Consider the following 26,536-nt stretch of genomic DNA (forward strand, 5'->3'; position numbering starts at 1 on the left):
CACAACGCCAGGCCATGAAGACAGCATCCAGTGGGACTCATTTGTTTCTCAGTCCAATGGCAATTTGAGCAATGGGCCGCTCCGTTTGCGTCAATATTTGGTTGTCCACAAGGCAGGAGAAGGGTGCGCCATTTCCAGCGGCGCTGCAATACCGGGTCGATGCGTGGAGTGAACGGAGCAAGCCCCTTTTTCAGCCCCCGACACAAAAAACATATGTTTAATGCTGTCGTCTTATTGAGGACATATCAGATATTAAACTGATGAGAACATTTACTACAGCCAAAAGGCCGAAAAGTGATGTGGCCCAACCGTTAGCTGCCCAACGCAATCTTCAGGCACAAGTGTCACTTGTCACAGTGCAATACTTTTCACTGGGCATCAAACACCTAAATCTAGCTCAGGCTTAAAATGGCTTTTCTGATCTTCACAAAAGCACAAGGCTAAGCCAAATGGCAAAGCCTGCCAAAAATAGCTTCAACTCATTGGTGTTGCTTTCCACGGAAGTCTTTAGTAAAAGGCGAAAGACTTGTGCGTTATGAAAAGAAACCAGAGTAAGTACAGCCCTTTGATGAAGAACAGCCAAAGACCCTAGTCGTCCCAGTCAAAACACTCACGGTACGCCTGACTTGCCCCGCGATCCAAATCCCAGGCCACACCCATTCCCCTACCCCTGCCCACAATATCACTGTGGCAATATTTCCTCTCTGTCCTGTGTTTTTCTGCCAATTAAAAGTGCAAATCTCGCTGTATTTTTTGAGACTTCATTTTGCTGTTGATTGGCTTTTACTCCAGTTGTCATGTTTTACAGCCATTTGAGACTGGGAGCCCAATGAGGTTCGCCAAGGGACATGGGTGATGAGGAGTCAACAGAGCCTATTTTGCCACAACGCCAGGCCATGAAGACAGCATCCAGTGGGACTCATTTGTTTCTCAGTCCAATGGCAATTTGAGCAATGGGCCGCTCCGTTTGCGTCGATATTTGGTTGTCCACAAGGCAGGAGAAGGGTGCGCCATTTCCAGCGGCGCTGCAATACCGGGTCGATGCGTGGAGTGAACGGAGCAAGCCCCTTTTTCAGCCCCCGACACAAAAAACATATGTTTAATGCTGTCGTCTTATTGAGGACATATCAGATATTAAACTGATGAGAACATTTACTACAGCCAAAAGGCCGAAAAGTGATGTGGCCCAACCGTTAGCTGCCCAACGCAATCTTCAGGCACAAGTGTCACTTGTCACAGTGCAATACTTTTCACTGGGCATCAAACACCTAAATCTAGCTCAGGCTTAAAATGGCTTTTCTGATCTTCACAAAAGCACAAGGCTAAGCCAAATGGCAAAGCCTGCCAAAAATAGCTTCAACTCATTGGTGTTGCTTTTCACGGAAGTCTTTAGTAAAAGGCGAAAGACTTGTGCGTTATGAAAAGAAACCAGAGTAAGTACAGCCCTTTGATGAAGAACAGCCAAAGACCCTAGTCGTCCCAGTCAAAACACTCACGGTACGCCTGACTTGCCCCGCGATCCAAATCCCAGGCCACACCCATTCCCCTACCCCTGCCCACAATATCACTGTGGCAATATTTCCTCTCTGTCCTGTGTTTTTCTGCCAATTAAAAGTGCAAATCTCGCTGTATTTTTTGAGACTTCATTTTGCTGTTGATTGGCTTTTACTCCAGTTGTCATGTTTTACAGCCATTTGAGACTGGGAGCCCAATGAGGTTCGCCAAGGGACATGGGTGATGAGGAGTCAACAGAGCCTATTTTGCCACAACGCCAGGCCATGAAGACAGCATCCAGTGGGACTCATTTGTTTCTCAGTCCAATGGCAATTTGAGCAATGGGCCGCTCCGTTTGCGTTGATATTTGGTTGTCCACAAGGCAGGAGAAGGGTGCGCCATTTCCAGCGGCGCTGCAATACCGGGTCGATGCGTGGAGTGAACGGAGCAAGCCCCTTTTTCAGCCCCCGACACAAAAAACATATGTTTAATGTTGTCGTCTTATTGAGGACATATCAGATATTAAACTGATGAGAACATTTACTACAGCCAAAAGGCCGAAAAGTGATGTGGCCCAACCGTTAGCTGCCCAACGCAATCTTCAGGCACAAGTGTCACTTGTCACAGTGCAATACTTTTCACTGGGCATCAAACACCTAAATCTAGCTCAGGCTTAAAATGGCTTTTCTGATCTTCACAAAAGCACAAGGCTAAGCCAAATGGCAAAGCCTGCCAAAAATAGCTTCAACTCATTGGTGTTGCTTTTCACGGAAGTCTTTAGTAAAAGGCGAAAGACTTGTGCGTTATGAAAAGAAACCAGAGTAAGTACAGCCCTTTGATGAAGAACAGCCAAAGACCCTAGTCGTCCCAGTCAAAACACTCACGGTACGCCTGACTTGCCCCGCGATCCAAATCCCAGGCCACACCCATTCCCCTACCCCTGCCCACAATATCACTGTGGCAATATTTCCTCTCTGTCCTGTGTTTTTCTGCCAATTAAAAGTGCAAATCTCGCTGTATTTTTTGAGACTTCATTTTGCTGTTGATTGGCTTTTACTCCAGTTGTCATGTTTTACAGCCATTTGAGACTGGGAGCCCAGTGAGGTTCGCCAAGGGACATGGGTGATGAGGAGTCAACAGAGCCTATTTTGCCACAACGCCAGGCCATGAAGACAGCATCCAGTGGGACTCATTTGTTTCTCAGTCCAATGGCAATTTGAGCAATGGGCCGCTCCGTTTGCGTCGATATTTGGTTGTCCACAAGGCAGGAGAAGGGTGCGCCATTTCCAGCGGCGCTGCAATACCGGGTCGATGCGTGGAGTGAACGGAGCAAGCCCCTTTTTCAGCCCCCGACACAAAAAACATATGTTTAATGCTGTCGTCTTATTGAGGACATATCAGATATTAAACTGATGAGAACATTTACTACAGCCAAAAGGCCGAAAAGTGATGTGGCCCAACCGTTAGCTGCCCAACGCAATCTTCAGGCACAAGTGTCACTTGTCACAGTGCAATACTTTTCACTGGGCATCAAACACCTAAATCTAGCTCAGGCTTAAAATGGCTTTTCTGATCTTCACAAAAGCACAAGGCTCAGCCAAACGGCAAAGCCTGCCAAAAATAGCTTCAACGCATTGGTGTTCCTTTCCACGGAAGTCTTTAGTAAAAGGCGAAAGACTTGTGCGTTATGAAAAGAAACCAGAGTAAGTACAGCCCTTTGATGAAGAACAGCCAAAGACCCTAGTCGTCCCAGTCAAAACACTCACGGTACGCCTGACTTGCCCCGCGATCCAAATCCCAGGCCACACCCATTCCCCTACCCCTGCCCACAATATCACTGTGGCAATATTTCCTCTCTGTCCTGTGTTTTTCTGCCAATTAAAAGTGCAAATCTCGCTGTATTTTTTGAGACTTCATTTTGCTGTTGATTGGCTTTTACTCCAGTTGTCATGTTTTACAGCCATTTGAGACTGGGAGCCCAATGAGGTTCGCCAAGGGACATGGGTGATGAGGAGTCAACAGAGCCTATTTTGCCACAACGCCAGGCCATGAAGACAGCATCCAGTGGGACTCATTTGTTTCTCAGTCCAATGGCAATTTGAGCAATGGGCCGCTCCGTTTGCGTCGATATTTGGTTGTCCACAAGGCAGGAGAAGGGTGCACCATTTCCAGCGGCGCTGCAATACCGGGTCGATGCGTGGAGTGAACGGAGCAAGCCCCTTTTTCAGCCCCCGACACAAAAAACATATGTTTAATGTTGTCGTCTTATTGAGGACATATCAGATATTAAACTGATGAGAACATTTACTACAGCCAAAAGGCCGAAAAGTGATGTGGCCCAACCGTTAGCTGCCCAACGCAATCTTCAGGCACAAGTGTCACTTGTCACAGTGCAATACTTTTCACTGGGCATCAAACACCTAAATCTAGCTCAGGCTTAAAATGGCTTTTCTGATTTTCACAAAAGCACAAGGCTCAGCCAAACGGCAAAGCCTGCCAAAAATAGCTTCAACTCATTGGTGTTGCTTTCCACGGAAGTCTTTAGTAAAAGGCGAAAGACTTGTGCGTTATGAAAAGAAACCAAAGTAAGTACAGCCCTTTGATGAAGAACAGCCAAAGACCCTAGTCGTCCCAGTCAAAACACTCACGGTACGCCTGACTTGCCCCGCGATCCAAATCCCAGGCCACACCCATTCCCCTACCCCTGCCCACAATATCACTGTGGCAATATTTCCTCTCTGTCCTGTGTTTTTCTGCCAATTAAAAGTGCAAATCTCGCTGTATTTTTTGAGACTTCATTTTGCTGTTGATTGGCTTTTACTCCAGTTGTCATGTTTTACAGCCATTTGAGACTGGGAGCCCAATGAGGTTCGCCAAGGGACATGGGTGATGAGGAGTCAACAGAGCCTATTTTGCCACAACGCCAGGCCATGAAGACAGCATCCAGTGGGACTCATTTGTTTCTCAGTCCAATGGCAATTTGAGCAATGGGCCGCTCCGTTTGCGTCAATATTTGGTTGTCCACAAGGCAGGAGAAGGGTGCGCCATTTCCAGCGGCGCTGCAATACCGGGTCGATGCGTGGAGTGAACGGAGCAAGCCCCTTTTTCAGCCCCCGACACAAAAAACATATGTTTAATGCTGTCGTCTTATTGAGGACATATCAGATATTAAACTGATGAGAACATTTACTACAGCCAAAAGGCCGAAAAGTGATGTGGCCCAACCGTTAGCTGCCCAACGCAATCTTCAGGCACAAGTGTCACTTGTCACAGTGCAATACTTTTCACTGGGCATCAAACACCTAAATCTAGCTCAGGCTTAAAATGGCTTTTCTGATCTTCACAAAAGCACAAGGCTAAGCCAAATGGCAAAGCCTGCCAAAAATAGCTTCAACTCATTGGTGTTGCTTTCCACGGAAGTCTTTAGTAAAAGGCGAAAGACTTGTGCGTTATGAAAAGAAACCAGAGTAAGTACAGCCCTTTGATGAAGAACAGCCAAAGACCCTAGTCGTCCCAGTCAAAACACTCACGGTACGCCTGACTTGCCCCGCGATCCAAATCCCAGGCCACACCCATTCCCCTACCCCTGCCCACAATATCACTGTGGCAATATTTCCTCTCTGTCCTGTGTTTTTCTGCCAATTAAAAGTGCAAATCTCGCTGTATTTTTTGAGACTTCATTTTGCTGTTGATTGGCTTTTACTCCAGTTGTCATGTTTTACAGCCATTTGAGACTGGGAGCCCAATGAGGTTCGCCAAGGGACATGGGTGATGAGGAGTCAACAGAGCCTATTTTGCCACAACGCCAGGCCATGAAGACAGCATCCAGTGGGACTCATTTGTTTCTCAGTCCAATGGCAATTTGAGCAATGGGCCGCTCCGTTTGCGTTGATATTTGGTTGTCCACAAGGCAGGAGAAGGGTGCGCCATTTCCAGCGGCGCTGCAATACCGGGTCGATGCGTGGAGTGAACGGAGCAAGCCCCTTTTTCAGCCCCCGACACAAAAAACATATGTTTAATGCTGTCGTCTTATTGAGGACATATCAGATATTAAACTGATGAGAACATTTACTACAGCCAAAAGGCCGAAAAGTGATGTGGCCCAACCGTTAGCTGCCCAACGCAATCTTCAGGCACAAGTGTCACTTGTCACAGTGCAATACTTTTCACTGGGCATCAAACACCTAAATCTAGCTCAGGCTTAAAATGGCTTTTCTGATCTTCACAAAAGCACAAGGCTAAGCCAAATGGCAAAGCCTGCCAAAAATAGCTTCAACTCATTGGTGTTGCTTTTCACGGAAGTCTTTAGTAAAAGGCGAAAGACTTGTGCATTATGAAAAGAAACCAGAGTAAGTACAGCCCTTTGATGAAGAACAGCCAAAGACCCTAGTCGTCCCAGTCAAAACACTCACGGTACGCCTGACTTGCCCCGCGATCCAAATCCCAGGCCACACCCATTCCCCTACCCCTGCCCACAATATCACTGTGGCAATATTTCCTCTCTGTCCTGTGTTTTTCTGCCAATTAAAAGTGCAAATCTCGCTGTATTTTTTGAGACTTCATTTTGCTGTTGATTGGCTTTTACTCCAGTTGTCATGTTTTACAGCCATTTGAGACTGGGAGCCCAATGAGGTTCGCCAAGGGACATGGGTGATGAGGAGTCAACAGAGCCTATTTTGCCACAACGCCAGGCCATGAAGACAGCATCCAGTGGGACTCATTTGTTTCTCAGTCCAATGGCAATTTGAGCAATGGGCCGCTCCGTTTGCGTCGATATTTGGTTGTCCACAAGGCAGGAGAAGGGTGCGCCATTTCCAGCGGCGCTGCAATACCGGGTCGATGCGTGGAGTGAACGGAGCAAGCCCCTTTTTCAGCCCCCGACACAAAAAACATATGTTTAATGCTGTCGTCTTATTGAGGACATATCAGATATTAAACTGATGAGAACATTTACTACAGCCAAAAGGCCGAAAAGTGATGTGGCCCAACCGTTAGCTGCCCAACGCAATCTTCAGGCACAAGTGTCACTTGTCACAGTGCAATACTTTTCACTGGGCATCAAACACCTAAATCTAGCTCAGGCTTAAAATGGCTTTTCTGATCTTCACAAAAGCACAAGGCTAAGCCAAACGGCAAAGCCTGCCAAAAATAGCTTCAACTCATTGGTGTTGCTTTCCACGGAAGTCTTTAGTAAAAGGCGAAAGACTTGTGCGTTATGAAAAGAAACCAAAGTAAGTACAGCCCTTTGATGAAGAACAGCCAAAGACCCTAGTCGTCCCAGTCAAAACACTCACGGTACGCCTGACTTGCCCCGCGATCCAAATCCCAGGCCACACCCATTCCCCTACCCCTGCCCACAATATCACTGTGGCAATATTTCCTCTCTGTCCTGTGTTTTTCTGCCAATTAAAAGTGCAAATCTCGCTGTATTTTTTGAGACTTCATTTTGCTGTTGATTGGCTTTTACTCCAGTTGTCATGTTTTACAGCCATTTGAGACTGGGAGCCCAATGAGGTTCGCCAAGGGACATGGGTGATGAGGAGTCAACAGAGCCTATTTTGCCACAACGCCAGGCCATGAAGACAGCATCCAGTGGGACTCATTTGTTTCTCAGTCCAATGGCAATTTGAGCAATGGGCCGCTCCGTTTGCGTTGATATTTGGTTGTCCACAAGGCAGGAGAAGGGTGCGCCATTTCCAGCGGCGCTGCAATACCGGGTCGATGCGTGGAGTGAACGGAGCAAGCCCCTTTTTCAGCCCCCGACACAAAAAACATATGTTTAATGTTGTCGTCTTATTGAGGACATATCAGATATTAAACTGATGAGAACATTTACTACAGCCAAAAGGCCGAAAAGTGATGTGGCCCAACCGTTAGCTGCCCAACGCAATCTTCAGGCACAAGTGTCACTTGTCACAGTGCAATACTTTTCACTGGGCATCAAACACCTAAATCTAGCTCAGGCTTAAAATGGCTTTTCTGATCTTCACAAAAGCACAAGGCTAAGCCAAATGGCAAAGCCTGCCAAAAATAGCTTCAACTCATTGGTGTTGCTTTTCACGGAAGTCTTTAGTAAAAGGCGAAAGACTTGTGCATTATGAAAAGAAACCAGAGTAAGTACAGCCCTTTGATGAAGAACAGCCAAAGACCCTAGTCGTCCCAGTCAAAACACTCACGGTACGCCTGACTTGCCCCGCGATCCAAATCCCAGGCCACACCCATTCCCCTACCCCTGCCCACAATATCACTGTGGCAATATTTCCTCTCTGTCCTGTGTTTTTCTGCCAATTAAAAGTGCAAATCTCGCTGTATTTTTTGAGACTTCATTTTGCTGTTGATTGGCTTTTACTCCAGTTGTCATGTTTTACAGCCATTTGAGACTGGGAGCCCAATGAGGTTCGCCAAGGGACATGGGTGATGAGGAGTCAACAGAGCCTATTTTGCCACAACGCCAGGCCATGAAGACAGCATCCAGTGGGACTCATTTGTTTCTCAGTCCAATGGCAATTTGAGCAATGGGCCGCTCCGTTTGCGTCGATATTTGGTTGTCCACAAGGCAGGAGAAGGGTGCGCCATTTCCAGCGGCGCTGCAATACCGGGTCGATGCGTGGAGTGAACGGAGCAAGCCCCTTTTTCAGCCCCCGACACAAAAAACATATGTTTAATGCTGTCGTCTTATTGAGGACATATCAGATATTAAACTGATGAGAACATTTACTACAGCCAAAAGGCCGAAAAGTGATGTGGCCCAACCGTTAGCTGCCCAACGCAATCTTCAGGCACAAGTGTCACTTGTCACAGTGCAATACTTTTCACTGGGCATCAAACACCTAAATCTAGCTCAGGCTTAAAATGGCTTTTCTGATCTTCACAAAAGCACAAGGCTCAGCCAAACGGCAAAGCCTGCCAAAAATAGCTTCAACGCATTGGTGTTCCTTTCCACGGAAGTCTTTAGTAAAAGGCGAAAGACTTGTGCGTTATGAAAAGAAACCAGAGTAAGTACAGCCCTTTGATGAAGAACAGCCAAAGACCCTAGTCGTCCCAGTCAAAACACTCACGGTACGCCTGACTTGCCCCGCGATCCAAATCCCAGGCCACACCCATTCCCCTACCCCTGCCCACAATATCACTGTGGCAATATTTCCTCTCTGTCCTGTGTTTTTCTGCCAATTAAAAGTGCAAATCTCGCTGTATTTTTTGAGACTTCATTTTGCTGTTGATTGGCTTTTACTCCAGTTGTCATGTTTTACAGCCATTTGAGACTGGGAGCCCAATGAGGTTCGCCAAGGGACATGGGTGATGAGGAGTCAACAGAGCCTATTTTGCCACAACGCCAGGCCATGAAGACAGCATCCAGTGGGACTCATTTGTTTCTCAGTCCAATGGCAATTTGAGCAATGGGCCGCTCCGTTTGCGTCGATATTTGGTTGTCCACAAGGCAGGAGAAGGGTGCACCATTTCCAGCGGCGCTGCAATACCGGGTCGATGCGTGGAGTGAACGGAGCAAGCCCCTTTTTCAGCCCCCGACACAAAAAACATATGTTTAATGTTGTCGTCTTATTGAGGACATATCAGATATTAAACTGATGAGAACATTTACTACAGCCAAAAGGCCGAAAAGTGATGTGGCCCAACCGTTAGCTGCCCAACGCAATCTTCAGGCACAAGTGTCACTTGTCACAGTGCAATACTTTTCACTGGGCATCAAACACCTAAATCTAGCTCAGGCTTAAAATGGCTTTTCTGATCTTCACAAAAGCACAAGGCTAAGCCAAACGGCAAAGCCTGCCAAAAATAGCTTCAACTCATTGGTGTTGCTTTCCACGGAAGTCTTTAGTAAAAGGCGAAAGACTTGTGCGTTATGAAAAGAAACCAAAGTAAGTACAGCCCTTTGATGAAGAACAGCCAAAGACCCTAGTCGTCCCAGTCAAAACACTCACGGTACGCCTGACTTGCCCCGCGATCCAAATCCCAGGCCACACCCATTCCCCTACCCCTGCCCACAATATCACTGTGGCAATATTTCCTCTCTGTCCTGTGTTTTTCTGCCAATTAAAAGTGCAAATCTCGCTGTATTTTTTGAGACTTCATTTTGCTGTTGATTGGCTTTTACTCCAGTTGTCATGTTTTACAGCCATTTGAGACTGGGAGCCCAATGAGGTTCGCCAAGGGACATGGGTGATGAGGAGTCAACAGAGCCTATTTTGCCACAACGCCAGGCCATGAAGACAGCATCCAGTGGGACTCATTTGTTTCTCAGTCCAATGGCAATTTGAGCAATGGGCCGCTCCGTTTGCGTTGATATTTGGTTGTCCACAAGGCAGGAGAAGGGTGCGCCATTTCCAGCGGCGCTGCAATACCGGGTCGATGCGTGGAGTGAACGGAGCAAGCCCCTTTTTCAGCCTCCGACACAAAAAACATATGTTTAATGTTGTCGTCTTATTGAGGACATATCAGATATTAAACTGATGAGAACATTTACTACAGCCAAAAGGCCGAAAAGTGATGTGGCCCAACCGTTAGCTGCCCAACGCAATCTTCAGGCACAAGTGTCACTTGTCACAGTGCAATACTTTTCACTGGGCATCAAACACCTAAATCTAGCTCAGGCTTAAAATGGCTTTTCTGATCTTCACAAAAGCACAAGGCTAAGCCAAATGACAAAGCCTGCCAAAAATAGCTTCAACTCATTGGTGTTGCTTTCCACGGAAGTCTTTAGTAAAAGGCGAAAGACTTGTGCGTTATGAAAAGAAACCAGAGTAAGTACAGCCCTTTGATGAAGAACAGCCAAAGACCCTAGTCGTCCCAGTCAAAACACTCACGGTACGCCTGACTTGCCCCGTGATCCAAATCCCAGGCCACACCCATTCCCCTACCCCTGCCCACAATATCACTGTGGCAATATTTCCTCTCTGTCCTGTGTTTTTCTGCCAATTAAAAGTGCAAATCTCGCTGTATTTTTTGAGACTTCATTTTGCTGTTGATTGGCTTTTACTCCAGTTGTCATGTTTTACAGCCATTTGAGACTGGGAGCCCAATGAGGTTCGCCAAGGGACATGGGTGATGAGGAGTCAACAGAGCCTATTTTGCCACAACGCCAGGCCATGAAGACAGCATCCAGTGGGACTCATTTGTTTCTCAGTCCAATGGCAATTTGAGCAATGGGCCGCTCCGTTTGCGTTGATATTTGGTTGTCCACAAGGCAGGAGAAGGGTGCGCCATTTCCAGCGGCGCTGCAATACCGGGTCGATGCGTGGAGTGAACGGAGCAAGCCCCTTTTTCAGCCCCCGACACAAAAAACATATGTTTAATGCTGTCGTCTTATTGAGGACATATCAGATATTAAACTGATGAGAACATTTACTACAGCCAAAAGGCCGAAAAGTGATGTGGCCCAACCGTTAGCTGCCCAACGCAATCTTCAGGCACAAGTGTCACTTGTCACAGTGCAATACTTTTCACTGGGCATCAAACACCTAAATCTAGCTCAGGCTTAAAATGGCTTTTCTGATCTTCACAAAAGCACAAGGCTCAGCCAAACGGCAAAGCCTGCCAAAAATAGCTTCAACGCATTGGTGTTCCTTTCCACGGAAGTCTTTAGTAAAAGGCGAAAGACTTGTGCGTTATGAAAAGAAACCAGAGTAAGTACAGCCCTTTGATGAAGAACAGCCAAAGACCCTAGTCGTCCCAGTCAAAACACTCACGGTACGCCTGACTTGCCCCGCGATCCAAATCCCAGGCCACACCCATTCCCCTACCCCTGCCCACAATATCACTGTGGCAATATTTCCTCTCTGTCCTGTGTTTTTCTGCCAATTAAAAGTGCAAATCTCGCTGTATTTTTTGAGACTTCATTTTGCTGTTGATTGGCTTTTACTCCAGTTGTCATGTTTTACAGCCATTTGAGACTGGGAGCCCAATGAGGTTCGCCAAGGGACATGGGTGATGAGGAGTCAACAGAGCCTATTTTGCCACAACGCCAGGCCATGAAGACAGCATCCAGTGGGACTCATTTGTTTCTCAGTCCAATGGCAATTTGAGCAATGGGCCGCTCCGTTTGCGTTGATATTTGGTTGTCCACAAGGCAGGAGAAGGGTGCGCCATTTCCAGCGGCGCTGCAATACCGGGTCGATGCGTGGAGTGAACGGAGCAAGCCCCTTTTTCAGCCCCCGACACAAAAAACATATGTTTAATGTTGTCGTCTTATTGAGGACATATCAGATATTAAACTGATGAGAACATTTACTACAGCCAAAAGGCCGAAAAGTGATGTGGCCCAACCGTTAGCTGCCCAACGCAATCTTCAGGCACAAGTGTCACTTGTCACAGTGCAATACTTTTCACTGGGCATCAAACACCTAAATCTAGCTCAGGCTTAAAATGGCTTTTCTGATCTTCACAAAAGCACAAGGCTAAGCCAAATGGCAAAGCCTGCCAAAAATAGCTTCAACTCATTGGTGTTGCTTTTCACGGAAGTCTTTAGTAAAAGGCGAAAGACTTGTGCATTATGAAAAGAAACCAGAGTAAGTACAGCCCTTTGATGAAGAACAGCCAAAGACCCTAGTCGTCCCAGTCAAAACACTCACGGTACGCCTGACTTGCCCCGCGATCCAAATCCCAGGCCACACCCATTCCCCTACCCCTGCCCACAATATCACTGTGGCAATATTTCCTCTCTGTCCTGTGTTTTTCTGCCAATTAAAAGTGCAAATCTCGCTGTATTTTTTGAGACTTCATTTTGCTGTTGATTGGCTTTTACTCCAGTTGTCATGTTTTACAGCCATTTGAGACTGGGAGCCCAATGAGGTTCGCCAAGGGACATGGGTGATGAGGAGTCAACAGAGCCTATTTTGCCACAACGCCAGGCCATGAAGACAGCATCCAGTGGGACTCATTTGTTTCTCAGTCCAATGGCAATTTGAGCAATGGGCCGCTCCGTTTGCGTCGATATTTGGTTGTCCACAAGGCAGGAGAAGGGTGCGCCATTTCCAGCGGCGCTGCAATACCGGGTCGATGCGTGGAGTGAACGGAGCAAGCCCCTTTTTCAGCCCCCGACACAAAAAACATATGTTTAATGCTGTCGTCTTATTGAGGACATATCAGATATTAAACTGATGAGAACATTTACTACAGCCAAAAGGCCGAAAAGTGATGTGGCCCAACCGTTAGCTGCCCAACGCAATCTTCAGGCACAAGTGTCACTTGTCACAGTGCAATACTTTTCACTGGGCATCAAACACCTAAATCTAGCTCAGGCTTAAAATGGCTTTTCTGATCTTCACAAAAGCACAAGGCTAAGCCAAACGGCAAAGCCTGCCAAAAATAGCTTCAACTCATTGGTGTTGCTTTCCACGGAAGTCTTTAGTAAAAGGCGAAAGACTTGTGCGTTATGAAAAGAAACCAAAGTAAGTACAGCCCTTTGATGAAGAACAGCCAAAGACCCTAGTCGTCCCAGTCAAAACACTCACGGTACGCCTGACTTGCCCCGCGATCCAAATCCCAGGCCACACCCATTCCCCTACCCCTGCCCACAATATCACTGTGGCAATATTTCCTCTCTGTCCTGTGTTTTTCTGCCAATTAAAAGTGCAAATCTCGCTGTATTTTTTGAGACTTCATTTTGCTGTTGATTGGCTTTTACTCCAGTTGTCATGTTTTACAGCCATTTGAGACTGGGAGCCCAATGAGGTTCGCCAAGGGACATGGGTGATGAGGAGTCAACAGAGCCTATTTTGCCACAACGCCAGGCCATGAAGACAGCATCCAGTGGGACTCATTTGTTTCTCAGTCCAATGGCAATTTGAGCAATGGGCCGCTCCGTTTGCGTTGATATTTGGTTGTCCACAAGGCAGGAGAAGGGTGCGCCATTTCCAGCGGCGCTGCAATACCGGGTCGATGCGTGGAGTGAACGGAGCAAGCCCCTTTTTCAGCCCCCGACACAAAAAACATATGTTTAATGTTGTCGTCTTATTGAGGACATATCAGATATTAAACTGATGAGAACATTTACTACAGCCAAAAGGCCGAAAAGTGATGTGGCCCAACCGTTAGCTGCCCAACGCAATCTTCAGGCACAAGTGTCACTTGTCACAGTGCAATACTTTTCACTGGGCATCAAACACCTAAATCTAGCTCAGGCTTAAAATGGCTTTTCTGATCTTCACAAAAGCACAAGGCTAAGCCAAATGGCAAAGCCTGCCAAAAATAGCTTCAACTCATTGGTGTTGCTTTTCACGGAAGTCTTTAGTAAAAGGCGAAAGACTTGTGCATTATGAAAAGAAACCAGAGTAAGTACAGCCCTTTGATGAAGAACAGCCAAAGACCCTAGTCGTCCCAGTCAAAACACTCACGGTACGCCTGACTTGCCCCGCGATCCAAATCCCAGGCCACACCCATTCCCCTACCCCTGCCCACAATATCACTGTGGCAATATTTCCTCTCTGTCCTGTGTTTTTCTGCCAATTAAAAGTGCAAATCTCGCTGTATTTTTTGAGACTTCATTTTGCTGTTGATTGGCTTTTACTCCAGTTGTCATGTTTTACAGCCATTTGAGACTGGGAGCCCAATGAGGTTCGCCAAGGGACATGGGTGATGAGGAGTCAACAGAGCCTATTTTGCCACAACGCCAGGCCATGAAGACAGCATCCAGTGGGACTCATTTGTTTCTCAGTCCAATGGCAATTTGAGCAATGGGCCGCTCCGTTTGCGTCGATATTTGGTTGTCCACAAGGCAGGAGAAGGGTGCGCCATTTCCAGCGGCGCTGCAATACCGGGTCGATGCGTGGAGTGAACGGAGCAAGCCCCTTTTTCAGCCCCCGACACAAAAAACATATGTTTAATGCTGTCGTCTTATTGAGGACATATCAGATATTAAACTGATGAGAACATTTACTACAGCCAAAAGGCCGAAAAGTGATGTGGCCCAACCGTTAGCTGCCCAACGCAATCTTCAGGCACAAGTGTCACTTGTCACAGTGCAATACTTTTCACTGGGCATCAAACACCTAAATCTAGCTCAGGCTTAAAATGGCTTTTCTGATCTTCACAAAAGCACAAGGCTCAGCCAAACGGCAAAGCCTGCCAAAAATAGCTTCAACTCATTGGTGTTCCTTTCCACGGAAGTCTTTAGTAAAAGGCGAAAGACTTGTGCGTTATGAAAAGAAACCAAAGTAAGTACAGCCCTTTGATGAAGAACAGCCAAAGACCCTAGTCGTCCCAGTCAAAACACTCACGGTACGCCTGACTTGCCCCGCGATCCAAATCCCAGGCCACACCCATTCCCCTACCCCTGCCCACAATATCACTGTGGCAATATTTCCTCTCTGTCCTGTGTTTTTCTGCCAATTAAAAGTGCAAATCTCGCTGTATTTTTTGAGACTTCATTTTGTTGTTGATTGGCTTTTACTCCAGTTGTCATGTTTTACAGCCATTTGAGACTGGGAGCCCAATGAGGTTCGCCAAGGGACATGGGTGATGAGGAGTCAACAGAGCCTATTTTGCCACAACGCCAGGCCATGAAGACAGCATCCAGTGGGACTCATTTGTTTCTCAGTCCAATGGCAATTTGAGCAATGGGCCGCTCCGTTTGCGTTGATATTTGGTTGTCCACAAGGCAGGAGAAGGGTGCGCCATTTCCAGCGGCGCTGCAATACCGGGTCGATGCGTGGAGTGAACGGAGCAAGCCCCTTTTTCAGCCTCCGACACAAAAAACATATGTTTAATGTTGTCGTCTTATTGAGGACATATCAGATATTAAACTGATGAGAACATTTACTACAGCCAAAAGGCCGAAAAGTGATGTGGCCCAACCGTTAGCTGCCCAACGCAATCTTCAGGCACAAGTGTCACTTGTCACAGTGCAATACTTTTCACTGGGCATCAAACACCTAAATCTAGCTCAGGCTTAAAATGGCTTTTCTGATCTTCACAAAAGCACAAGGCTAAGCCAAATGACAAAGCCTGCCAAAAATAGCTTCAACTCATTGGTGTTGCTTTCCACGGAAGTCTTTAGTAAAAGGCGAAAGACTTGTGCGTTATGAAAAGAAACCAGAGTAAGTACAGCCCTTTGATGAAGAACAGCCAAAGACCCTAGTCGTCCCAGTCAAAACACTCACGGTACGCCTGACTTGCCCCGCGATCCAAATCCCAGGCCACACCCATTCCCCTACCCCTGCCCACAATATCACTGTGGCAATATTTCCTCTCTGTCCTGTGTTTTTCTGCCAATTAAAAGTGCAAATCTCGCTGTATTTTTTGAGACTTCATTTTGCTGTTGATTGGCTTTTACTCCAGTTGTCATGTTTTACAGCCATTTGAGACTGGGAGCCCAATGAGGTTCGCCAAGGGACATGGGTGATGAGGAGTCAACAGAGCCTATTTTGCCACAACGCCAGGCCATGAAGACAGCATCCAGTGGGACTCATTTGTTTCTCAGTCCAATGGCAATTTGAGCAATGGGCCGCTCCGTTTGCGTTGATATTTGGTTGTCCACAAGGCAGGAGAAGGGTGCGCCATTTCCAGCGGCGCTGCAATACCGGGTCGATGCGTGGAGTGAACGGAGCAAGCCCCTTTTTCAGCCCCCGACACAAAAAACATATGTTTAATGCTGTCGTCTTATTGAGGACATATCAGATATTAAACTGATGAGAACATTTACTACAGCCAAAAGGCCGAAAAGTGATGTGGCCCAACCGTTAGCTGCCCAACGCAATCTTCAGGCACAAGTGTCACTTGTCACAGTGCAATACTTTTCACTGGGCATCAAACACCTAAATCTAGCTCAGGCTTAAAATGGCTTTTCTGATCTTCACAAAAGCACAAGGCTCAGCCAAACGGCAAAGCCTGCCAAAAATAGCTTCAACGCATTGGTGTTCCTTTCCACGGAAGTCTTTAGTAAAAGGCGAAAGACTTGTGCGTTATGAAAAGAAACCAGAGTAAGTACAGCCCTTTGATGAAGAACAGCCAAAGACCCTAGTCGTCCCAGTCAAAACACTCACGGTACGCCTGACTTGCCCCGCGATCCAAATCCCAGGCCACACCCATTCCCCTACCCCTGCCCACAATATCACTGTGGCAATATTTCCTCTCTGTCCTGTGTTTTTCTGCCAATTAAAAGTGCAAATCTCGCTGTATTTTTTGAGACTTCATTTTGCTGTTGATTGGCTTTTACTCCAGTTGTCATGTTTTACAGCCATTTGAGACTGGGAGCCCAATGAGGTTCGCCAAGGGACATGGGTGATGAGGAGTCAACAGAGCCTATTTTGCCACAACGCCAGGCCATGAAGACAGCATCCAGTGGGACTCATTTGTTTCTCAGTCCAATGGCAATTTGAGCAATGGGCCGCTCCGTTTGCGTTGATATTTGGTTGTCCACAAGGCAGGAGAAGGGTGCGCCATTTCCAGCGGCGCTGCAATACCGGGTCGATGCGTGGAGTGAACGGAGCAAGCCCCTTTTTCAGCCCCCGACACAAAAAACATATGTTTAATGTTGTCGTCTTATTGAGGACATATCAGATATTAAACTGATGAGAACATTTACTACAGCCAAAAGGCCGAAAAGTGATGTGGCCCAACCGTTAGCTGCCCAACGCAATCTTCAGGCACAAGTGTCACTTGTCACAGTGCAATACTTTTCACTGGGCATCAAACACCTAAATCTAGCTCAGGCTTAAAATGGCTTTTCTGATCTTCACAAAAGCACAAGGCTAAGCCAAATGGCAAAGCCTGCCAAAAATAGCTTCAACTCATTGGTGTTGCTTTTCACGGAAGTCTTTAGTAAAAGGCGAAAGACTTGTGCATTATGAAAAGAAACCAGAGTAAGTACAGCCCTTTGATGAAGAACAGCCAAAGACCCTAGTCGTCCCAGTCAAAACACTCACGGTACGCCTGACTTGCCCCGCGATCCAAATCCCAGGCCACACCCATTCCCCTACCCCTGCCCACAATATCACTGTGGCAATATTTCCTCTCTGTCCTGTGTTTTTCTGCCAATTAAAAGTGCAAATCTCGCTGTATTTTTTGAGACTTCATTTTGCTGTTGATTGGCTTTTACTCCAGTTGTCATGTTTTACAGCCATTTGAGACTGGGAGCCCAATGAGGTTCGCCAAGGGACATGGGTGATGAGGAGTCAACAGAGCCTATTTTGCCACAACGCCAGGCCATGAAGACAGCATCCAGTGGGACTCATTTGTTTCTCAGTCCAATGGCAATTTGAGCAATGGGCCGCTCCGTTTGCGTCGATATTTGGTTGTCCACAAGGCAGGAGAAGGGTGCGCCATTTCCAGCGGCGCTGCAATACCGGGTCGATGCGTGGAGTGAACGGAGCAAGCCCCTTTTTCAGCCCCCGACACAAAAAACATATGTTTAATGCTGTCGTCTTATTGAGGACATATCAGATATTAAACTGATGAGAACATTTACTACAGCCAAAAGGCCGAAAAGTGATGTGGCCCAACCGTTAGCTGCCCAACGCAATCTTCAGGCACAAGTGTCACTTGTCACAGTGCAATACTTTTCACTGGGCATCAAACACCTAAATCTAGCTCAGGCTTAAAATGGCTTTTCTGATCTTCACAAAAGCACAAGGCTAAGCCAAACGGCAAAGCCTGCCAAAAATAGCTTCAACTCATTGGTGTTGCTTTCCACGGAAGTCTTTAGTAAAAGGCGAAAGACTTGTGCGTTATGAAAAGAAACCAAAGTAAGTACAGCCCTTTGATGAAGAACAGCCAAAGACCCTAGTCGTCCCAGTCAAAACACTCACGGTACGCCTGACTTGCCCCGCGATCCAAATCCCAGGCCACACCCATTCCCCTACCCCTGCCCACAATATCACTGTGGCAATATTTCCTCTCTGTCCTGTGTTTTTCTGCCAATTAAAAGTGCAAATCTCGCTGTATTTTTTGAGACTTCATTTTGCTGTTGATTGGCTTTTACTCCAGTTGTCATGTTTTACAGCCATTTGAGACTGGGAGCCCAATGAGGTTCGCCAAGGGACATGGGTGATGAGGAGTCAACAGAGCCTATTTTGCCACAACGCCAGGCCATGAAGACAGCATCCAGTGGGACTCATTTGTTTCTCAGTCCAATGGCAATTTGAGCAATGGGCCGCTCCGTTTGCGTTGATATTTGGTTGTCCACAAGGCAGGAGAAGGGTGCGCCATTTCCAGCAGCGCTGCAATACCGGGTCGATGCGTGGAGTGAACGGAGCAAGCCCCTTTTTCAGCCCCCGACACAAAAAACATATGTTTAATGTTGTCGTCTTATTGAGGACATATCAGATATTAAACTGATGAGAACATTTACTACAGCCAAAAGGCCGAAAAGTGATGTGGCCCAACCGTTAGCTGCCCAACGCAATCTTCAGGCACAAGTGTCACTTGTCACAGTGCAATACTTTTCACTGGGCATCAAACACCTAAATCTAGCTCAGGCTTAAAATGGCTTTTCTGATCTTCACAAAAGCACAAGGCTAAGCCAAATGGCAAAGCCTGCCAAAAATAGCTTCAACTCATTGGTGTTGCTTTTCACGGAAGTCTTTAGTAAAAGGCGAAAGACTTGTGCATTATGAAAAGAAACCAGAGTAAGTACAGCCCTTTGATGAAGAACAGCCAAAGACCCTAGTCGTCCCAGTCAAAACACTCACGGTACGCCTGACTTGCCCCGCGATCCAAATCCCAGGCCACACCCATTCCCCTACCCCTGCCCACAATATCACTGTGGCAATATTTCCTCTCTGTCCTGTGTTTTTCTGCCAATTAAAAGTGCAAATCTCGCTGTATTTTTTGAGACTTCATTTTGCTGTTGATTGGCTTTTACTCCAGTTGTCATGTTTTACAGCCATTTGAGACTGGGAGCCCAATGAGGTTCGCCAAGGGACATGGGTGATGAGGAGTCAACAGAGCCTATTTTGCCACAACGCCAGGCCATGAAGACAGCATCCAGTGGGACTCATTTGTTTCTCAGTCCAATGGCAATTTGAGCAATGGGCCGCTCCGTTTGCGTCGATATTTGGTTGTCCACAAGGCAGGAGAAGGGTGCGCCATTTCCAGCGGCGCTGCAATACCGGGTCGATGCGTGGAGTGAACGGAGCAAGCCCCTTTTTCAGCCCCCGACACAAAAAACATATGTTTAATGCTGTCGTCTTATTGAGGACATATCAGATATTAAACTGATGAGAACATTTACTACAGCCAAAAGGCCGAAAAGTGATGTGGCCCAACCGTTAGCTGCCCAACGCAATCTTCAGGCACAAGTGTCACTTGTCACAGTGCAATACTTTTCACTGGGCATCAAACACCTAAATCTAGCTCAGGCTTAAAATGGCTTTTCTGATCTTCACAAAAGCACAAGGCTCAGCCAAACGGCAAAGCCTGCCAAAAATAGCTTCAACGCATTGGTGTTCCTTTCCACGGAAGTCTTTAGTAAAAGGCGAAAGACTTGTGCGTTATGAAAAGAAACCAGAGTAAGTACAGCCCTTTGATGAAGAACAGCCAAAGACCCTAGTCGTCCCAGTCAAAACACTCACGGTACGCCTGACTTGCCCCGCGATCCAAATCCCAGGCCACACCCATTCCCCTACCCCTGCCCACAATATCACTGTGGCAATATTTCCTCTCTGTCCTGTGTTTTTCTGCCAATTAAAAGTGCAAATCTCGCTGTATTTTTTGAGACTTCATTTTGCTGTTGATTGGCTTTTACTCCAGTTGTCATGTTTTACAGCCATTTGAGACTGGGAGCCCAATGAGGTTCGCCAAGGGACATGGGTGATGAGGAGTCAACAGAGCCTATTTTGCCACAACGCCAGGCCATGAAGACAGCATCCAGTGGGACTCATTTGTTTCTCAGTCCAATGGCAATTTGAGCAATGGGCCGCTCCGTTTGCGTCGATATTTGGTTGTCCACAAGGCAGGAGAAGGGTGCGCCATTTCCAGCGGCGCTGCAATACCGGGTCGATGCGTGGAGTGAACGGAGCAAGCCCCTTTTTCAGCCCCCGACACAAAAAACATATGTTTAATGCTGTCGTCTTATTGAGGACATATCAGATATTAAACTGATGAGAACATTTACTACAGCCAAAAGGCCGAAAAGTGATGTGGCCCAACCGTTAGCTGCCCAACGCAATCTTCAGGCACAAGTGTCACTTGTCACAGTGCAATACTTTTCACTGGGCATCAAACACCTAAATCTAGCTCAGACTTAAAATGGCTTTTCTGATTTTTACAAAAGCACAAGGCTCAGCCAAACGGCAAAGCCTGCCAAAAATAGCTTCAACTCATTGGTGTTGCTTTCCACGGAAGTCTTTAGTAAAAGGCGAAAGACTTGTGCGTTATGAAAAGAAACCAGAGTAAGTACAGCCCTTTGATGAAGAACAGCCAAAGACCCTAGTCGTCCCAGTCAAAACACTCACGGTACGCCTGACTTGCCCCGCGATCCAAATCCCAGGCCACACCCATTCCCCTACCCCTGCCCACAATATCACTGTGGCAATATTTCCTCTCTGTCCTGTGTTTTTCTGCCAATTAAAAGTGCAAATCTCGCTGTATTTTTTGAGACTTCATTTTGCTGTTGATTGGCTTTTACTCCAGTTGTCATGTTTTACAGCCATTTGAGACTGGGAGCCCAATGAGGTTCGCCAAGGGACATGGGTGATGAGGAGTCAACAGAGCCTATTTTGCCACAACGCCAGGCCATGAAGACAGCATCCAGTGGGACTCATTTGTTTCTCAGTCCAATGGCAATTTGAGCAATGGGCCGCTCCGTTTGCGTCGATATTTGGTTGTCCACAAGGCAGGAGAAGGGTGCGCCATTTCCAGCGGCGCTGCAATACCGGGTCGATGCGTGGAGTGAACGGAGCAAGCCCCTTTTTCAGCCCCCGACACAAAAAACATATGTTTAATGCTGTCGTCTTATTGAGGACATATCAGATATTAAACTGATGAGAACATTTACTACAGCCAAAAGGCCGAAAAGTGATGTGGCCCAACCGTTAGCTGCCCAACGCAATCTTCAGGCACAAGTGTCACTTGTCACAGTGCAATACTTTTCACTGGGCATCAAACACCTAAATCTAGCTCAGGCTTAAAATGGCTTTTCTGATCTTCACAAAAGCACAAGGCTAAGCCAAATGACAAAGCCTGCCAAAAATAGCTTCAACTCATTGGTGTTGCTTTCCACGGAAGTCTTTAGTAAAAGGCGAAAGACTTGTGCGTTATGAAAAGAAACCAGAGTAAGTACAGCCCTTTGATGAAGAACAGCCAAAGACCCTAGTCGTCCCAGTCAAAACACTCACGGTACGCCTGACTTGCCCCGCGATCCAAATCCCAGGCCACACCCATTCCCCTACCCCTGCCCACAATATCACTGTGGCAATATTTCCTCTCTGTCCTGTGTTTTTCTGCCAATTAAAAGTGCAAATCTCGCTGTATTTTTTGAGACTTCATTTTGCTGTTGATTGGCTTTTACTCCAGTTGTCATGTTTTACAGCCATTTGAGACTGGGAGCCCAATGAGGTTCGCCAAGGGACATGGGTGATGAGGAGTCAACAGAGCCTATTTTGCCACAACGCCAGGCCATGAAGACAGCATCCAGTGGGACTCATTTGTTTCTCAGTCCAATGGCAATTTGAGCAATGGGCCGCTCCGTTTGCGTCGATATTTGGTTGTCCACAAGGCAGGAGAAGGGTGCGCCATTTCCAGCGGCGCTGCAATACCGGGTCGATGCGTGGAGTGAACGGAGCAAGCCCCTTTTTCAGCCCCCGACACAAAAAACATATGTTTAATGCTGTCGTCTTATTGAGGACATATCAGATATTAAACTGATGAGAACATTTACTACAGCCAAAAGGCCGAAAAGTGATGTGGCCCAACCGTTAGCTGCCCAACGCAATCTTCAGGCACAAGTGTCACTTGTCACAGTGCAATACTTTTCACTGGGCATCAAACACCTAAATCTAGCTCAGGCTTAAAATGGCTTTTCTGATCTTCACAAAAGCACAAGGTTCAGCCAAACGGCAAAGCCTGCCAAAAACAGCTTCAACTCATTGGTGTTGCTTTCCACGGAAGTCTTTAGTAAAAGGCGAAAGACTTGTGCGTTATGAAAAGAAACCAGAGTAAGTACAGCCCTTTGATGAAGAACAGCCAAAGACCCTAGTCGTCCCAGTCAAAACACTCACGGTACGCCTGACTTGCCCCGCGATCCAAATCCCAGGCCACACCCATTCCCCTACTCCTGCCCACAATATCACCGTGGCAATATTTCCTCTCTGTCCTGTGTTTTTCTGCCAATTAAAAGTGCAAATCTCGCTGTATTTTTTGAGACTTCATTTTGCTGTTGATTGGCTTTTACTCCAGTTGTCATGTTTTACAGCCATTTGAGACTGGGAGCCCAATGAGGTTCGCCAAGGGACATGGGTGATGAGGAGTCAACAGAGCCTATTTTGCCACAACGCCAGGCCATGAAGACAGCATCCAGTGGGACTCATTTGTTTCTCAGTCCAATGGCAATTTGAGCAATGGGCCGCTCCGTTTGCGTCGATATTTGGTTGTCCACAAGGCAGGAGAAGGGTGCGCCATTTCCAGCGGCGCTGCAATACCGGGTCGATGCGTGGAGTGAACGGAGCAAGCCCCTTTTTCAGCCCCCGACACAAAAAACATATGTTTAATGCTGTCGTCTTATTGAGGACATATCAGATATTAAACTGATGAGAACATTTACTACAGCCAAAAGGCCGAAAAGTGATGTGGCCCAACCGTTAGCTGCCCAACGCAATCTTCAGGCACAAGTGTCACTTGTCACAGTGCAATACTTTTCACTGGGCATCAAACACCTAAATCTAGCTCAGGCTTAAAATGGCTTTTCTGATCTTCACAAAAGCACAAGGCTAAGCCAAATGGCAAAGCCTGCCAAAAATAGCTTCAACTCATTGGTGTTGCTTTTCACGGAAGTCTTTAGTAAAAGGCGAAAGACTTGTGCGTTATGAAAAGAAACCAGAGTAAGTACAGCCCTTTGATGAAGAACAGCCAAAGACCCTAGTCGTCCCAGTCAAAACACTCACGGTACGCCTGACTTGCCCCGCGATCCAAATCCCAGGCCACACCCATTCCCCTACCCCTGCCCACAATATCACTGTGGCAATATTTCCTCTCTGTCCTGTGTTTTTCTGCCAATTAAAAGTGCAAATCTCGCTGTATTTTTTGAGACTTCATTTTGCTGTTGATTGGCTTTTACTCCAGTTGTCATGTTTTACAGCCATTTGAGACTGGGAGCCCAATGAGGTTCGCCAAGGGACATGGGTGATGAGGAGTCAACAGAGCCTATTTTGCCACAACGCCAGGCCATGAAGACAGCATCCAGTGGGACTCATTTGTTTCTCAGTCCAATGGCAATTTGAGCAATGGGCCGCTCCGTTTGCGTCGATATTTGGTTGTCCACAAGGCAGGAGAAGGGTGCGCCATTTCCAGCGGCGCTGCAATACCGGGTCGATGCGTGGAGTGAACGGAGCAAGCCCCTTTTTCAGCCCCCGACACAAAAAACATATGTTTAATGCTGTCGTCTTATTGAGGACATATCAGATATTAAACTGATGAGAACATTTACTACAGCCAAAAGGCCGAAAAGTGATGTGGCCCAACCGTTAGCTGCCCAACGCAATCTTCAGGCACAAGTGTCACTTGTCACAGTGCAATACTTTTCACTGGGCATCAAACACCTAAATCTAGCTCAGGCTTAAAATGGCTTTTCTGATCTTCACAAAAGCACAAGGCTAAGCCAAATGACAAAGCCTGCCAAAAATAGCTTCAACTCATTGGTGTTCCTTTCCACGGAAGTCTTTAGTAAAAGGCGAAAGACTTGTGCGTTATGAAAAGAAACCAGAGTAAGTACAGCCCTTTGATGAAGAACAGCCAAAGACCCTAGTCGTCCCAGTCAAAACACTCACGGTACGCCTGACTTGCCCCGCGATCCAAATCCCAGGCCGCACCCATTCCCCTACCCCTGCCCACAATATCACCGTGGCAATATTTCCTCTCTGTCCTGTGTTTTTCTGCCAATTAAAAGTGCAAATCTCGCTGTATTTTTTGAGACTTCATTTTGCTGTTGATTGGCTTTTACTCCAGTTGTCATGTTTTACAGCCATTTGAGACTGGGAGCCCAATGAGGTTCGCCAAGGGACATGGGTGATGAGGAGTCAACAGAGCCTATTTTGCCACAACGCCAGGCCATGAAGACAGCATCCAGTGGGACTCATTTGTTTCTCAGTCCAATGGCAATTTGAGCAATGGGCCGCTCCGTTTGCGTCGATATTTGGTTGTCCACAAGGCAGGAGAAGGGTGCGCCATTTCCAGCGGCGCTGCAATACCGGGTCGATGCGTGGAGTGAACGGAGCAAGCCCCTTTTTCAGCCCCCGACACAAAAAACATATGTTTAATGCTGTCGTCTTATTGAGGACATATCAGATATTAAACTGATGAGAACATTTACTACAGCCAAAAGGCCGAAAAGTGATGTGGCCCAACCGTTAGCTGCCCAACGCAATCTTCAGGCACAAGTGTCACTTGTCACAGTGCAATACTTTTCACTGGGCATCAAACACCTAAATCTAGCTCAGGCTTAAAATGGCTTTTCTGATCTTCACAAAAGCACAAGGCTAAGCCAAATGACAAAGCCTGCCAAAAATAGCTTCAACTCATTGGTGTTCCTTTCCACGGAAGTCTTTAGTAAAAGGCGAAAGACTTGTGCGTTATGAAAAGAAACCAGAGTAAGTACAGCCCTTTGATGAAGAACAGCCAAAGACCCTAGTCGTCCCAGTCAAAACACTCACGGTACGCCTGACTTGCCCCGCGATCCAAATCCCAGGCCGCACCCATTCCCCTACCCCTGCCCACAATATCACCGTGGCAATATTTCCTCTCTGTCCTGTGTTTTTCTGCCAATTAAAAGTGCAAATCTCGCTGTATTTTTTGAGACTTCATTTTGCTGTTGATTGGCTTTTACTCCAGTTGTCATGTTTTACAGCCATTTGAGACTGGGAGCCCAATGAGGTTCGCCAAGGGACATGGGTGATGAGGAGTCAACAGAGCCTATTTTGCCACAACGCCAGGCCATGAAGACAGCATCCAGTGGGACTCATTTGTTTCTCAGTCCAATGGCAATTTGAGCAATGGGCCGCTCCGTTTGCGTCGATATTTGGTTGTCCACAAGGCAGGAGAAGGGTGCGCCATTTCCAGCGGCGCTGCAATACCGGGTCGATGCGTGGAGTGAACGGAGCAAGCCCCTTTTTCAGCCCCCGACACAAAAAACATATGTTTAATGCTGTCGTCTTATTGAGGACATATCAGATATTAAACTGATGAGAACATTTACTACAGCCAAAAGGCCGAAAAGTGATTTGGCCCAACCGTTAGCTGCCCAACGCAATCTTCAGGCACAAGTGTCACTTGTCACAGTGCAATACTTTTCACTGGGCATCAAACACCTAAATCTAGCTCAGGCTTAAAATGGCTTTTCTGATCTTCACAAAAGCACAAGGCTAAGCCAAATGACAAAGCCTGCCAAAAATAGCTTCAACTCATTGGTGTTCCTTTCCACAGAAGTCTTTAGTAAAAGGCGAAAGACTTGTGCGTTATGAAAAGAAACCAGAGTAAGTACAGCCCTTTGATGAAGAACAGCCAAAGACCCTAGTCGTCCCAGTCAAAACACTCACGGTACGCCTGACTTGCCCCGCGATCCAAATCCCAGGCCACACCCATTCCCCTACCCCTGCCCACAATATCACTGTGGCAATATTTCCTCTCTGTCCTGTGTTTTTCTGCCAATTAAAAGTGCAAATCTCGCTGTATTTTTTGAGACTTCATTTTGCTGTTGATTGGCTTTTACTCCAGTTGTCATGTTTTACAGCCATTTGAGACTGGGAGCCCAATGAGGTTCGCCAAGGGACATGGGTGATGAGGAGTCAACAGAGCCTATTTTGCCACAACGCCAGGCCATGAAGACAGCATCCAGTGGGACTCATTTGTTTCTCAGTCCAATGGCAATTTGAGCAATGGG

The 26,536-nt window shown here is 46.9% G+C and overlaps 26 non-coding genes and 34 pseudogenes across 26 annotated transcripts; all 60 read right to left on the bottom strand.

Moving 5' to 3' along the window:
- Nucleotides 1-118: 118 nt before the first annotated feature.
- LOC144466325 (U2 spliceosomal RNA) lies at nucleotides 119-299 on the bottom strand (annotated as a pseudogene).
- Nucleotides 300-440: 141 nt separating this feature from the next.
- Nucleotides 441-555, bottom strand: LOC144465601 (U5 spliceosomal RNA). Its single transcript, XR_013492730.1, has one exon. It is a non-coding gene; the product is annotated as a U5 spliceosomal RNA (small nuclear RNA).
- Nucleotides 556-1,000: 445 nt separating this feature from the next.
- LOC144466326 (U2 spliceosomal RNA) lies at nucleotides 1,001-1,181 on the bottom strand (annotated as a pseudogene).
- Nucleotides 1,182-1,322: 141 nt separating this feature from the next.
- LOC144465539 (U5 spliceosomal RNA) lies at nucleotides 1,323-1,437 on the bottom strand. The gene has a single exon (XR_013492673.1). It is a non-coding gene; the product is annotated as a U5 spliceosomal RNA (small nuclear RNA).
- A 445-nt stretch (nucleotides 1,438-1,882) lies between these two features.
- LOC144466064 (U2 spliceosomal RNA) lies at nucleotides 1,883-2,063 on the bottom strand (annotated as a pseudogene).
- Nucleotides 2,064-2,204: 141 nt separating this feature from the next.
- Nucleotides 2,205-2,319, bottom strand: LOC144465540 (U5 spliceosomal RNA). Its single transcript, XR_013492674.1, has one exon. It is a non-coding gene; the product is annotated as a U5 spliceosomal RNA (small nuclear RNA).
- Nucleotides 2,320-2,764: 445 nt separating this feature from the next.
- LOC144466327 (U2 spliceosomal RNA) lies at nucleotides 2,765-2,945 on the bottom strand (annotated as a pseudogene).
- Nucleotides 2,946-3,086: 141 nt separating this feature from the next.
- LOC144465673 (U5 spliceosomal RNA) lies at nucleotides 3,087-3,201 on the bottom strand. The gene has a single exon (XR_013492792.1). It is a non-coding gene; the product is annotated as a U5 spliceosomal RNA (small nuclear RNA).
- Nucleotides 3,202-3,646: 445 nt separating this feature from the next.
- On the bottom strand, nucleotides 3,647-3,827 carry LOC144465603 (U2 spliceosomal RNA; annotated as a pseudogene).
- Nucleotides 3,828-3,968: 141 nt separating this feature from the next.
- Nucleotides 3,969-4,083, bottom strand: LOC144465780 (U5 spliceosomal RNA). The gene has a single exon (XR_013492885.1). It is a non-coding gene; the product is annotated as a U5 spliceosomal RNA (small nuclear RNA).
- A 445-nt stretch (nucleotides 4,084-4,528) lies between these two features.
- Nucleotides 4,529-4,709, bottom strand: LOC144466328 (U2 spliceosomal RNA; annotated as a pseudogene).
- Nucleotides 4,710-4,850: 141 nt separating this feature from the next.
- LOC144465602 (U5 spliceosomal RNA) lies at nucleotides 4,851-4,965 on the bottom strand. The gene has a single exon (XR_013492731.1). It is a non-coding gene; the product is annotated as a U5 spliceosomal RNA (small nuclear RNA).
- A 445-nt stretch (nucleotides 4,966-5,410) lies between these two features.
- On the bottom strand, nucleotides 5,411-5,591 carry LOC144466329 (U2 spliceosomal RNA; annotated as a pseudogene).
- A 141-nt stretch (nucleotides 5,592-5,732) lies between these two features.
- Nucleotides 5,733-5,847, bottom strand: LOC144465793 (U5 spliceosomal RNA). Its single transcript, XR_013492896.1, has one exon. It is a non-coding gene; the product is annotated as a U5 spliceosomal RNA (small nuclear RNA).
- Nucleotides 5,848-6,292: 445 nt separating this feature from the next.
- Nucleotides 6,293-6,473, bottom strand: LOC144466330 (U2 spliceosomal RNA; annotated as a pseudogene).
- A 151-nt stretch (nucleotides 6,474-6,624) lies between these two features.
- On the bottom strand, nucleotides 6,625-6,729 carry LOC144465816 (U5 spliceosomal RNA; annotated as a pseudogene).
- Nucleotides 6,730-7,174: 445 nt separating this feature from the next.
- On the bottom strand, nucleotides 7,175-7,355 carry LOC144466065 (U2 spliceosomal RNA; annotated as a pseudogene).
- Nucleotides 7,356-7,496: 141 nt separating this feature from the next.
- Nucleotides 7,497-7,611, bottom strand: LOC144465794 (U5 spliceosomal RNA). Its single transcript, XR_013492897.1, has one exon. It is a non-coding gene; the product is annotated as a U5 spliceosomal RNA (small nuclear RNA).
- Nucleotides 7,612-8,056: 445 nt separating this feature from the next.
- On the bottom strand, nucleotides 8,057-8,237 carry LOC144466331 (U2 spliceosomal RNA; annotated as a pseudogene).
- Nucleotides 8,238-8,378: 141 nt separating this feature from the next.
- Nucleotides 8,379-8,493, bottom strand: LOC144465674 (U5 spliceosomal RNA). The gene has a single exon (XR_013492793.1). It is a non-coding gene; the product is annotated as a U5 spliceosomal RNA (small nuclear RNA).
- A 445-nt stretch (nucleotides 8,494-8,938) lies between these two features.
- LOC144465614 (U2 spliceosomal RNA) lies at nucleotides 8,939-9,119 on the bottom strand (annotated as a pseudogene).
- Nucleotides 9,120-9,270: 151 nt separating this feature from the next.
- On the bottom strand, nucleotides 9,271-9,375 carry LOC144465817 (U5 spliceosomal RNA; annotated as a pseudogene).
- Nucleotides 9,376-9,820: 445 nt separating this feature from the next.
- On the bottom strand, nucleotides 9,821-10,001 carry LOC144465254 (U2 spliceosomal RNA; annotated as a pseudogene).
- A 142-nt stretch (nucleotides 10,002-10,143) lies between these two features.
- On the bottom strand, nucleotides 10,144-10,257 carry LOC144465550 (U5 spliceosomal RNA). The gene has a single exon (XR_013492683.1). It is a non-coding gene; the product is annotated as a U5 spliceosomal RNA (small nuclear RNA).
- Nucleotides 10,258-10,702: 445 nt separating this feature from the next.
- Nucleotides 10,703-10,883, bottom strand: LOC144466332 (U2 spliceosomal RNA; annotated as a pseudogene).
- A 141-nt stretch (nucleotides 10,884-11,024) lies between these two features.
- LOC144465675 (U5 spliceosomal RNA) lies at nucleotides 11,025-11,139 on the bottom strand. Its single transcript, XR_013492794.1, has one exon. It is a non-coding gene; the product is annotated as a U5 spliceosomal RNA (small nuclear RNA).
- Nucleotides 11,140-11,584: 445 nt separating this feature from the next.
- LOC144466067 (U2 spliceosomal RNA) lies at nucleotides 11,585-11,765 on the bottom strand (annotated as a pseudogene).
- Nucleotides 11,766-11,906: 141 nt separating this feature from the next.
- Nucleotides 11,907-12,021, bottom strand: LOC144465795 (U5 spliceosomal RNA). The gene has a single exon (XR_013492898.1). It is a non-coding gene; the product is annotated as a U5 spliceosomal RNA (small nuclear RNA).
- Nucleotides 12,022-12,466: 445 nt separating this feature from the next.
- On the bottom strand, nucleotides 12,467-12,647 carry LOC144466334 (U2 spliceosomal RNA; annotated as a pseudogene).
- Nucleotides 12,648-12,798: 151 nt separating this feature from the next.
- On the bottom strand, nucleotides 12,799-12,903 carry LOC144465818 (U5 spliceosomal RNA; annotated as a pseudogene).
- Nucleotides 12,904-13,348: 445 nt separating this feature from the next.
- LOC144466068 (U2 spliceosomal RNA) lies at nucleotides 13,349-13,529 on the bottom strand (annotated as a pseudogene).
- Nucleotides 13,530-13,670: 141 nt separating this feature from the next.
- On the bottom strand, nucleotides 13,671-13,785 carry LOC144465796 (U5 spliceosomal RNA). The gene has a single exon (XR_013492899.1). It is a non-coding gene; the product is annotated as a U5 spliceosomal RNA (small nuclear RNA).
- A 445-nt stretch (nucleotides 13,786-14,230) lies between these two features.
- LOC144466335 (U2 spliceosomal RNA) lies at nucleotides 14,231-14,411 on the bottom strand (annotated as a pseudogene).
- A 141-nt stretch (nucleotides 14,412-14,552) lies between these two features.
- LOC144465463 (U5 spliceosomal RNA) lies at nucleotides 14,553-14,667 on the bottom strand. Its single transcript, XR_013492605.1, has one exon. It is a non-coding gene; the product is annotated as a U5 spliceosomal RNA (small nuclear RNA).
- Nucleotides 14,668-15,112: 445 nt separating this feature from the next.
- On the bottom strand, nucleotides 15,113-15,293 carry LOC144465255 (U2 spliceosomal RNA; annotated as a pseudogene).
- Nucleotides 15,294-15,435: 142 nt separating this feature from the next.
- LOC144465551 (U5 spliceosomal RNA) lies at nucleotides 15,436-15,549 on the bottom strand. Its single transcript, XR_013492684.1, has one exon. It is a non-coding gene; the product is annotated as a U5 spliceosomal RNA (small nuclear RNA).
- Nucleotides 15,550-15,994: 445 nt separating this feature from the next.
- LOC144466336 (U2 spliceosomal RNA) lies at nucleotides 15,995-16,175 on the bottom strand (annotated as a pseudogene).
- A 141-nt stretch (nucleotides 16,176-16,316) lies between these two features.
- On the bottom strand, nucleotides 16,317-16,431 carry LOC144465676 (U5 spliceosomal RNA). Its single transcript, XR_013492795.1, has one exon. It is a non-coding gene; the product is annotated as a U5 spliceosomal RNA (small nuclear RNA).
- A 445-nt stretch (nucleotides 16,432-16,876) lies between these two features.
- Nucleotides 16,877-17,057, bottom strand: LOC144466069 (U2 spliceosomal RNA; annotated as a pseudogene).
- Nucleotides 17,058-17,198: 141 nt separating this feature from the next.
- On the bottom strand, nucleotides 17,199-17,313 carry LOC144465797 (U5 spliceosomal RNA). The gene has a single exon (XR_013492900.1). It is a non-coding gene; the product is annotated as a U5 spliceosomal RNA (small nuclear RNA).
- A 445-nt stretch (nucleotides 17,314-17,758) lies between these two features.
- Nucleotides 17,759-17,939, bottom strand: LOC144466337 (U2 spliceosomal RNA; annotated as a pseudogene).
- Nucleotides 17,940-18,090: 151 nt separating this feature from the next.
- On the bottom strand, nucleotides 18,091-18,195 carry LOC144465819 (U5 spliceosomal RNA; annotated as a pseudogene).
- Nucleotides 18,196-18,640: 445 nt separating this feature from the next.
- On the bottom strand, nucleotides 18,641-18,821 carry LOC144466120 (U2 spliceosomal RNA; annotated as a pseudogene).
- A 141-nt stretch (nucleotides 18,822-18,962) lies between these two features.
- LOC144465798 (U5 spliceosomal RNA) lies at nucleotides 18,963-19,077 on the bottom strand. Its single transcript, XR_013492901.1, has one exon. It is a non-coding gene; the product is annotated as a U5 spliceosomal RNA (small nuclear RNA).
- Nucleotides 19,078-19,522: 445 nt separating this feature from the next.
- LOC144466338 (U2 spliceosomal RNA) lies at nucleotides 19,523-19,703 on the bottom strand (annotated as a pseudogene).
- A 141-nt stretch (nucleotides 19,704-19,844) lies between these two features.
- Nucleotides 19,845-19,959, bottom strand: LOC144465677 (U5 spliceosomal RNA). Its single transcript, XR_013492796.1, has one exon. It is a non-coding gene; the product is annotated as a U5 spliceosomal RNA (small nuclear RNA).
- Nucleotides 19,960-20,404: 445 nt separating this feature from the next.
- Nucleotides 20,405-20,585, bottom strand: LOC144466339 (U2 spliceosomal RNA; annotated as a pseudogene).
- Nucleotides 20,586-20,726: 141 nt separating this feature from the next.
- LOC144465620 (U5 spliceosomal RNA) lies at nucleotides 20,727-20,841 on the bottom strand. Its single transcript, XR_013492747.1, has one exon. It is a non-coding gene; the product is annotated as a U5 spliceosomal RNA (small nuclear RNA).
- A 445-nt stretch (nucleotides 20,842-21,286) lies between these two features.
- LOC144466340 (U2 spliceosomal RNA) lies at nucleotides 21,287-21,467 on the bottom strand (annotated as a pseudogene).
- A 142-nt stretch (nucleotides 21,468-21,609) lies between these two features.
- On the bottom strand, nucleotides 21,610-21,723 carry LOC144465552 (U5 spliceosomal RNA). Its single transcript, XR_013492685.1, has one exon. It is a non-coding gene; the product is annotated as a U5 spliceosomal RNA (small nuclear RNA).
- A 445-nt stretch (nucleotides 21,724-22,168) lies between these two features.
- LOC144466341 (U2 spliceosomal RNA) lies at nucleotides 22,169-22,349 on the bottom strand (annotated as a pseudogene).
- Nucleotides 22,350-22,492: 143 nt separating this feature from the next.
- On the bottom strand, nucleotides 22,493-22,605 carry LOC144465824 (U5 spliceosomal RNA). Its single transcript, XR_013492917.1, has one exon. It is a non-coding gene; the product is annotated as a U5 spliceosomal RNA (small nuclear RNA).
- A 445-nt stretch (nucleotides 22,606-23,050) lies between these two features.
- On the bottom strand, nucleotides 23,051-23,231 carry LOC144466342 (U2 spliceosomal RNA; annotated as a pseudogene).
- A 141-nt stretch (nucleotides 23,232-23,372) lies between these two features.
- On the bottom strand, nucleotides 23,373-23,487 carry LOC144465541 (U5 spliceosomal RNA). The gene has a single exon (XR_013492675.1). It is a non-coding gene; the product is annotated as a U5 spliceosomal RNA (small nuclear RNA).
- A 445-nt stretch (nucleotides 23,488-23,932) lies between these two features.
- On the bottom strand, nucleotides 23,933-24,113 carry LOC144466343 (U2 spliceosomal RNA; annotated as a pseudogene).
- Nucleotides 24,114-24,255: 142 nt separating this feature from the next.
- On the bottom strand, nucleotides 24,256-24,369 carry LOC144465365 (U5 spliceosomal RNA). Its single transcript, XR_013492521.1, has one exon. It is a non-coding gene; the product is annotated as a U5 spliceosomal RNA (small nuclear RNA).
- A 445-nt stretch (nucleotides 24,370-24,814) lies between these two features.
- Nucleotides 24,815-24,995, bottom strand: LOC144466345 (U2 spliceosomal RNA; annotated as a pseudogene).
- Nucleotides 24,996-25,137: 142 nt separating this feature from the next.
- LOC144465366 (U5 spliceosomal RNA) lies at nucleotides 25,138-25,251 on the bottom strand. The gene has a single exon (XR_013492522.1). It is a non-coding gene; the product is annotated as a U5 spliceosomal RNA (small nuclear RNA).
- A 445-nt stretch (nucleotides 25,252-25,696) lies between these two features.
- LOC144466346 (U2 spliceosomal RNA) lies at nucleotides 25,697-25,877 on the bottom strand (annotated as a pseudogene).
- A 142-nt stretch (nucleotides 25,878-26,019) lies between these two features.
- LOC144465668 (U5 spliceosomal RNA) lies at nucleotides 26,020-26,133 on the bottom strand. The gene has a single exon (XR_013492788.1). It is a non-coding gene; the product is annotated as a U5 spliceosomal RNA (small nuclear RNA).
- Nucleotides 26,134-26,536: the final 403 nt, after the last annotated feature.

This window comes from Epinephelus lanceolatus, chromosome 12, assembly GCF_041903045.1.
Source record: "Epinephelus lanceolatus isolate andai-2023 chromosome 12, ASM4190304v1, whole genome shotgun sequence".
In the NCBI taxonomy this organism is placed as follows: domain Eukaryota; kingdom Metazoa; phylum Chordata; class Actinopteri; order Perciformes; family Serranidae; genus Epinephelus; species Epinephelus lanceolatus.